At 36.5% G+C, this 9660-nt stretch overlaps 1 protein-coding gene across 2 annotated transcripts in view; it reads right to left on the bottom strand.

Moving 5' to 3' along the window:
* LOC107754670 (coiled-coil domain-containing protein 102A-like) overlaps positions 1-6357 on the bottom strand; it is an 84777-nt gene extending 78420 nt beyond the window's left edge. The window contains exon 1 of one of the 2 annotated variants that reach the window (XM_016571212.1): positions 6198-6357. The gene's annotated coding sequence lies outside the window, so the exon portion shown is untranslated. Of the gene's footprint in view, positions 1-3570; positions 3758-6197 lie in introns of those variants that run through there. The other variant, XM_016571213.1, reaches the window with a different exon arrangement.
* Positions 6358-9660: the final 3303 nt, after the last annotated feature.

A 9660-nucleotide genomic window follows, 5' to 3' on the forward strand; every position in this document is an offset into this window, starting at 1 on the left:
GCCTGATTTTCGAGGGAGTTTGGGCCTGTGTGACAAATTTAGAATTGAATTTGAAATATCCGTGTCACAAGCACTGGCATATTTACGCATAAATCAAGCTATAAATATGGCGCATGCTTCCTGTGTAAGCACAAACGCATTCATTTGTGTTGCTAGTGCCAATCCGAGACCCGAATGACTGACACAGTGACAGAATACACTTTATTAAACGATTAAATCTCTGGCTGCCGGTATATGACTCTGAACGATCATTCAACTAATCAGTAAATAACAAACATCTGCTCTTTGCACGTGCCACATGAGATAAAGAGATTAAGAGGCTGAGAGAGTTAGAGACAATATTTACACATGCAGGCTTGCTGAAAGTGCTGCAACATAATTATGAAAATTACTGAATCGCACATAAAAATACATTTTTATGGGCCAAATCTAAAGGTATTGAGAGCGCTTCTAATTTGTGCTTCAGTTATGCCTTATGCTTCACATTATTTAATGAGTGCCATGTGCATATAATTACCGTAATTGGTAACATCTTCTGACAGAATTTTAACTGTATTAACATTCATTATACATATTCAGCGTATGCAAAATACCAGTCATGGCAAATTATGGTTATTCGCATGTTGTGCTATAAAACATGCAGAAAGCTGGAACAAAAAGCAAGGTAAAATAAAACAAAAATGCAAGGAAAAGAAAAGGAGACAGAATTTGAAATTTGTATAATACAATTGTTATATTCTGTTGGTGTAGAAGAGACCAGGACTAGTTGTCACACATGGAAGCTCTATTTCAGGATTATATATGCATAGTGATGTACATCCGAGTCAAATGTACTATCGAGAAAAAAACAAACAAACTTAGAAACAATTCATTCAGTCACAAAAAATCACATAGAAACAGAAAGTAACACTTTGAATTAAACATGTAATTTTGAAGTAGACAAACTTTGAAACAATAAAAAAAAAAAATAATAATAATATTTACAGTGAGGTTCTATCCAGCCGTTGTTGGCAGAATTTTGAGATTTGGATGTTTCATTTTAGAGTTAGATTCACACTCAAATTAAGTGTTCAGGAGTGGGGTTTAAAGGTCCCCTGAAATGCTTAGAAACACGCAGCGTTACTCTGTGTTGACGTCATTTTAACTGAAACAGGAAGACAGGGCGGGACATATCAAGCAGCCCCGCCCCTTTTTAAAATAGCCAATAGCGTTCGTTTATATCACGGCTTGGGCTAGAGCCGTTCAGAGCCGTTGAGCTCGGTAAAGCCGCATTTGACAGGGTATGCCAGCCACAATCTCATCCATATTGCTATAAAATATAGCATTCTGTGTAGAATTCAAATAGCTCCGATACATTTTGTGGTCTGCGCTGATTTGCGCATGTGATCCGCTTCGTGCTATCGTGTCTCTGGACCGGAGCAGAGTGTGTGTGCGGTGCGGTGGTTAGCGTGACACAGCGTGAAACCAGACTTCTTTTTTTCCTCAATGGAAAGCATATTTACACTGTTTGAATCGTTCCCTGTCCCCTATATAGTGCACTACGTGCCATTCACTGTACAGAAAATACTAATTCTGTGGACAAGTGACCGATTTCAGCCGCGGCTTCAGCGTCTATTTTATAGTGTAGGGGGTGGGCGCTTCTGATTCTAGAGAGCATTTGATTGGACAGAAAGTTTCATGAGAAGCTGAAGTACGATGTGACGTCAAAAAAATCGTTGAGCCGTTTTGGTGGAAGTGACGAACTGCAAACTTTGAAATCTTCTAAATGCGAATTTTGTCACTGTTTTGGAGCACACTGCCTTATAGATAACCTTAAGACTAACATATTGATACTAACACCCAAAAAACTTTAATTTTGATTTCATGGGGACTTTAAAGGGGTCATACGATGCGATTTATCTGTGGGTTTTAAAGGCTCAAACAGCACACTTGCACCGATCACACCGACACGTATCACATCACAGAAATGCTAATCATCAGCTTAGCTGGCACTTCCAATTAGGGGTTTCCACAGATAAATCCTGACCCTCAACGTGACTTTACACAACAGCCAGAGAATGTGTAACTGTATCTGATGAATAAATAAAAGCTAAAAGTTCTGCGGTCGCACAGACCTGAGTTGGCCGTAATTATCACGGTGGGGGTGTGAGGTACCTCAAGAGAGCTGTCAGATCATAGGACAATAAGCTCTACTTCAACAGCCGCATTTCGGTTTCCTGCTGATCTGCTATCAAAGAGTTTGTATTTCACGTTCAGAGATGAATCAATCATTTAGGAGGAACAGATCTCCTGTAGCCATTTAATTCTGTCCGCACATGCCTGAGCTGTGTGAAACAAACACTTCAGCCAGAGCCAGCGTTCCAAAACTATCACAACTGATTACAGCCCATGAAATCGGGAGGAGGAGACAGGGAACCAGAAAAGAAAACGAGGAGATTTTAAAGGTGAGTTTCGGGAATGGGTGTGGACCACCAGAATGCTTTTAACAGGCATTACTGTCAATTCAGCATGCAAGCTGGAGAAGCGGCGTTTCTGAGAAAGGTGCAAAGCCCTCAGACACAGAAAACCTGAATAAAATAAATTACCATATAAACCATTAACAGTTTGATTTAGCTACACTACGTGAAAAAGTACAGCTCGTGAAGTGAAAACAAGGATGTGGGTTTCATATGCGAGCAGTTTCTCACAATCAAAAAGCATACATGATCGCGTAGACAAAACCCTATATGAAAATCACTACCGCTTTCGTTCTCCCGCTTTCTTTCCCCTGATTTACGCCCGTTTCACACCGCACGCGTAAGCAGAGCGTATTTTTTTCGGCGCGCATGTTAACAGATTAGAGCATTCACACCGCACGCAGAGGCGGCGCGGCAGCGCGTAGCAGGAGCAGAGCAGAAACGGCAGTGCCGCGATAGTTTCGGCGCTGAGTCTATTTTTGCTGCGCCGCTTACGCTGAATTAAAGCCACAGTGCATTTTTCTTGATCTTTTCTTGATTTTTTTATACTAATGTCTAAGTTAATACTTGTTCAAAACAATCACTTTAGCAAAGTTTGTACTAGGCTATTTTCTGCTTATTTTGATAAATAATGTTCAATAAATATAGTCATTAAAATGTTAATATAAAAATATATTTTAAAATACAGAAACAAAATAAAAAGTAAAGATTCTGAAAGCATTGAAAGAGATCCCATGATAAGTTAATATAGATTTACAGTAGAAACAACAAATTAAATTTTATTATATGATATGATTAATATCATGTTTTTAAATATGATGGTTTCATTATAAACATGGTGATTATCTCTAAGGTGGACACCCAACATAATAGGCTATATGATATTTACCATCTGAATCTAACCATGTGTCATGTCAACAATTGGAAAAGTCAGCCATCTATTAATTATCATGTTAATTACTGCTCTGCTCTGCTTACACGTGTTGTGTGAAACGGGCAGCCTGCAAGCAGATGGGTCTGAGTCGTCTGAAAATGTGTGGTCGCCATAGCAACCACTCACACTAGTTGTTCTCTTTCAGTGAAAAGAAACGCAGGGGCAATAGTGCTTTTTCACCTTCCATCTGTCTGGCTAGCTGCCTCCATGCTTGGTGCGCTACCATCAGTGAAGCGAATTCCTTGAGAAGGAGGGAGGCTCGGTGGCTTACGGAGGTATTTCACAAAGCAATCCACCATCTGCTGACCACTGCCAGGTTGACAGTTGAAAGGGAAGAAGAGTCTGGCAGGTCTGACCCCCAGACCAAAACAAGACGTGTAATTAAATCAAGCTGATGAAGGCCGTGGACACACCTGAATACAGAAAGGTCTCCATTACAAAAGCACTTGCTGGACCAAGATCACAAATTCATGTGCAAATTTGAAGAAAAAAAAATCTGTCTTCTGTTTTCTGTGCTGTTTACAATTTCTTGCTGTTATTGTAGTGATACATAAAACAGGAATGCACAATAATATATACTGGTACCATAACAACTATTTGGCAGATAATGGATATTTAATTGCTATATTTAGTTATTTAATGGTGCTCATGTTTTTACATTTAGATTACCTTTGCTATCATCTAACCCTTATAATAGTTCATTTTTAAAAACACTAATAATATCATAACACTTAAAATGTAATCTTCAGCAAATCTTAAAATTAATATCCACTTATACTGCACATGATGCTTTAAGTCACTTGTAACATTTAAAATTATTGATTTTAGCTTTAGTTTTGTTTATTGTTTATTTAAAGAAACTAAAATACATAAAATAATATATGTTATATTGGCCATTTTTGAATAATCTTCATTCAGCTCTTTTCCATAAAATGGCAATTTATAGGGACCACATCTATTAAGCTCCAAGAATCACCATACACCATAAAATAGTCCACAACCAACTTGTGTGTTGAATTTGTTGAATTCTAAAGCCTCACATTAGTTTTAAAAGATTGAAATTAAAGACTCGATGACTTGTTACGTCTGACGCAATAAATGATTCATAAACAACCCACTGGAGGGGAACACTGTCGGTGAATAATGAAAAATTTCTATCTGTTCCTGACACAAAGCTATCATATGGGCTCAAAAGACTTGTAATATAGGAGTATTGGAAAATATGAGTCGCATAGACTACTTTTGTGGTGCTTTTTGTGTCATTTCTTGGAGCTTAACAGTTGTGGCCACTATAAGATTTTGTTGTATGAAAAAGACCTGCATAAAGATTCTTTAAAATATTATTATTTTTTGTTTCACAGAATAAAGAAATGCAGATTTGAAATGACACAAACAATAACAAAATGTTCAATTTTGGGTCAACTTTTTTGAAGGAATTCCGAATACACGAAGACAGACGGACATTTTATGCACCAAGCCAATGTCCTTGGAACTGTAAAACTATATTCAAACTCAATCTGGTCCTGACAACATAGCTGGTCATTGCAATTGCAGTTGGGACGGTCGTGGTTAGGGCGGCTACAGGGCCAGGCTCAGTGTGGCCTTGACTGTTCGTCTTTTCATGCAGTGATGCAGAGGAGGAAGAAGAAATCACTATCTGTGGGTGACCAGAGTGCTCCAGATGTGGGATTCTAGAACATTCCTTTAATTAAAGAAAAAAGTCCAATAAAAAAAGAAGACAAACCCAAGAGACAAAAACAGTCAATGTGAAACTTCAGTCCCAATGTACAATACATGCCTTATTTCTCCAACTCTTTCTTCATGTAATTTACAAATCATCCTTTAGGATGCATGTGCGTGTTTTTAGGATGCGAATCAATATTCCTGGGTAACTATAAATTTGTCGGATAAACCTCCTTTGACAGCTATTAGGGGATATATCACCAGAAATATATTTCTCTGTGGTCACGGATCTGCTATTTCCAGTGTGGAAAAAGTGAGCATGGCTGTGGCTTTATGGAACTTGTGTGACCTCCAATTAACACTGTTTTAGTGTAGAGGAAGCCCCCATTTTTTCTTTCTTCTAACCTGTATTACAACTGGGCATTAAAGGGGACAACCCAGCCCAGAGGAAAACAGATGTCATGGTCTTAAAAGCCCTGTTTTTCTGCTGTCATTAGCCAGTCAGTGACACAAAGATATGTACTGTAAGCTGGACATAGGGAAATAATTGCATTAAGGGGCTTTATGAACTAAATAACGCCGTATTCTTTCAGAAAAGAAAAGCACAACTCCTCGAAAATCTACATTTGAACTACTTTGAGTCATTGGGTTACATTTAAGTTTGTAGCATGCCATACAACATGAATGAATGACTCTGGCTTGCAAAGTAAGTGGACTTTGTTCCAAATAGTGCAACTGCAAACTTGTACTTTATCGCTCACTTGTTTACTTTAAGACCATAAAAACAATACTAATATGAAGTCTGATGCAAAAACGGTAATAGAAAGTCTAACAACAATGAAACCTCAATGAACTTTTCCTTTTTAACCTTCATAACAGTTGTAATTCACACAGGATCTAGTCACTACATTTCCAACGACGTGACTCAAAGCAACAAGATGCTATTTGTAACAGCACCACATCAGCTTCAGGGTAAACAGCGTAGCAATTCACAGGTAAACTGCATATTTGGGACGTCTCCGTGTACATTACTGTCGTGTTGAATGTCACTCGACACCGCTGTTCGGATAATTCCCAACAATACATCTGTAATCACGCCGTGATCCGTTAGCACATGCACATACCTGAACAATAAAAGAAAGAACATGGAATAAAATCCTCCAGCGTGTGTTGCAGATCCCTGTTTTTCCAATACAATCCCCGAGTTCAAATCCACCGTGGATGTTCCAGCAGGAATTTTCCCACCGAATGGAGAGCAATGTGAGCAAAGGATGGAAGAGGAGGGATAACTGAACAGAACGGAGGCGGCGCCTTCACCGTCACCAAACTTCCAGCCTGGAAGTTTTTGTCATAACACCACTATGCAATAGACTGTATTTTGCCAAAATATGTGAGATAGCTGACAGTACCTTAAAGAAATATAATAAGGTTACTATTGTTTATTTCAAAATAGCATAGTTACTACAGTTAAAGTGCCCCTATTATGCCATTTCTACGGTTCCTAATATTGTTTTGGGAGTCTCCTACAATAGGATTACATGCATGCAAGGTCAAAAAACGCTTTTGTTTTCTCAAAATATGCATTTAATATCACCTTATTTTCCAGCGATTCTCAAACGATTCGCTCGAAGCAGTTCAAAGATTCGGTCTCTCTAAACCCCTCCTATCCGTGAGCCTGCTCTGCTCTGATTGGTCAAATGCCCTAGTCTGTTGTGATTTATCTACGGCGTACAGCGCGTGTTGGAAAGGATATGCCTATTTCAATAGTTCTGTATTTTGAACGCTCTATAGAAAATATAAACATCTATTATTTATCATACTTACAGGTTGTGATTCCGTGGAGCAGCTGGTCCAAATAAACAGGATACTGGTCCATCTTTCAACAACAAGTGTTTTGTGAATCCCTGCATTGAACTCCCCGAGATTAGAGAAGCAGTAGTCAGTAGAATGATGTGTTTGTGGGCGGGGTCAAGTTGTTCGCGGGCCAACATGTAGAACAGTGGTTCTCAACCTTTTTTTCCACCGGGCCGCACTATGGTCCAAGAGCAGCTTCAAAGAATCAAAGAATCAAAGAATTCAAAAAATCTCGTAACACCGGCCAACGTAGAACATAGGCTAGGCCAGGGCTGCCCAGACTGTAGCCATGATGGAAGTGGGATTCGAATTCAAAAGGACTCGTCTAGGAGATTGCATTAGTATATGCTAGAAGATTAAAATCAGGACTAGATCAAATTATTAATGAATCTCAAACCGGCTTTATGAAAAATAGACATATTAGTAACAATATTTGCCTTATTTTTCACCTTTTAGACTATTCTGACATGATAGAGTCAGGGGCTCTTATTTTGTTTTTAGATTTTTGTAAAGCCTTCCATACAATTGAACATGGCTTCTTCACTCTCTGAAAGTTTTTGGGTTTGGGAATAACTTCATTGATATTATGGAAATGTTTTACAAGGATATTAATAGTTCTATTATTCTGAATACGGGAACCTCTAAAAGATTTGGAATCCATCGTGGTGTACGTCAAGGTTGTCCGATGTCCCCCTTTCTGTTTTTATTAGTTGCTGAACTTCTCTCTATTCAAATTTTAAACAATCAAAGCATTTTGGGATTAAAAATATTTGATAGAGAAGTCAAAATTTCTCAATTGGCAGATGACACTGCATTATTTTTGAAAGATAAAAATCAAGTGAAAACACCCTTGTATTGTATTACCAAATTCACTAAATCTTCTGGTCTAAAGCTTAATCTTCATAAATGTGAAATTTTATACATACACGATTCTATAGACTTATCTATTGAAAATATACCAGTAAAAGACTCTGGGTTAAATATCTGGGAATCTATATTTCTAAAAATAAAATTACATGTGAACAATTGAATTTTATATCAAAAATCAAGAAAACTAAACATATCTTGAATAACTGGCTACAAAGGGATCTTACCATTTTTGGGAGAGTATTACTGTCCAAAGCTGAAGGCCTTTCTAGATTTGTTTACCCTGCTCTTTCCATGTATGTTAGTGATGAAATTTCCAAAGATATCAATAAATCCTTCTTAGATTTTATATGGAAAAATAAACCTTACCAGTTAAAAAAGGACATTATATCAGGCAAAAGAGTAGAAGGTGGCTTAGAGATGATAGATTTTTTTGACATTAACAATACTTTTAAACTTAATTGGTTAAGAAATTGTCTAAAAAATGATAATTCTATGTGGCTCTTTATCCCACAATGTATCTTTCAAAAACTTGGAGGGTTCTCTTTTCTTCTGAGATGTAACTTTCTTCCAGGAAAGTTGCCTATTAAATTATCTAAATTTCACCAGCAGGTATTATTGGCTTGGAAAATTTGTTTCCATCACAACTTTTCTCCACATAAAATGCTTTTATGGAACAATTGTCTTATTACTTCTAGGAATAAATCGTTATTTTTGCATAGGTGGTTTGAAAGGAATATATATTTTGTTATAGATATGTTCTATGAGAGAGGAAACATTCTGTCTTATGAAGACTTTATGCATGTTTACAACTTTCCCATCCCCTTTAAAGAATTTCAACAAGTGGTTAAAGCTATTCCAAATGGGTTGATACAACTAATAAATAATCACCTCTCTTTTGGTAGCAATGAAAGGATATTTCCAGAATTAAAAAATAATGGTATTGAAATATTTTCTTCCTCTTGTAATAATAAAAATATTAGACAAATTTTGCAATCAAAACATAAAATCTCCCCTAGAGGAACGTTCTTTTGGAATGCAAAAATTTCTGATATTAATTGGAAAACGACCTGGTCAAATCCTTACAAATTTTGTATTTTGAATAAAGTTAAAGAGGTGCATTTCAAAATACTTCACAAAATGTACCCACATATAGCTCTTTCTAAATTCATGGACATTGACAATACTTGCAGTTTTTGTAACACACATGAGGAAGACTTGTGTCATTTGTTTTATAATTGCGATTTGTCTCTTAGATTTTGGTCTGATGTTAGTGCCTTTCTATTTCTGCGAAGAAATGTTAATTATGTGCTATCTTTAAAAGATGTTATTTGTACTTATTCACACAAAAAAAAATGATTGAGTATTTCGTTAACTTTTACATTTTGCAAGGTAAATATTATATTCATAAACAGAAATTTGCGAAATGCATACCAAAGTGTAATCTATTTTTATCAGAAATGGAAGCTTTGAAAAAGTCTCTAATGCAAATTGATAACAAAAAGAATGACATATTGTTAGATTTCATGGAGAATTTTTTTTCTGATATAGCTCCCCCGCTGCAATCTGTGAATATGTCCTAAGGAAACAGGAAGAAAATTTGAACTATTGTTTAGTTGTTTATATGTTTTTTTAATTTTATTTTGTGTTTTATTTTGTTTTTCCGATGTGGTTATTTGTTTATTTTACTTATTTTTCTTCTCTTAAACACTGTTCTACAGTTTAAGATTGCTCTTATTTTTTGTGTATCTGGATTTACTTGTTAATATTTTTGTTTGTTCAATCATTCTTCTTTAATAATAATAATAATAATAAAAAACTGATTCTTTTCAATGAACCTTTTAAATCGGTTCGCAAATCGCACCA

This window comes from Sinocyclocheilus rhinocerous, unplaced genomic scaffold (genome assembly GCF_001515625.1).
Source record: "Sinocyclocheilus rhinocerous isolate Xijiao unplaced genomic scaffold, SAMN03320098_v1.1 scaffold742, whole genome shotgun sequence".
NCBI classification, from domain to species: domain Eukaryota; kingdom Metazoa; phylum Chordata; class Actinopteri; order Cypriniformes; family Cyprinidae; genus Sinocyclocheilus; species Sinocyclocheilus rhinocerous.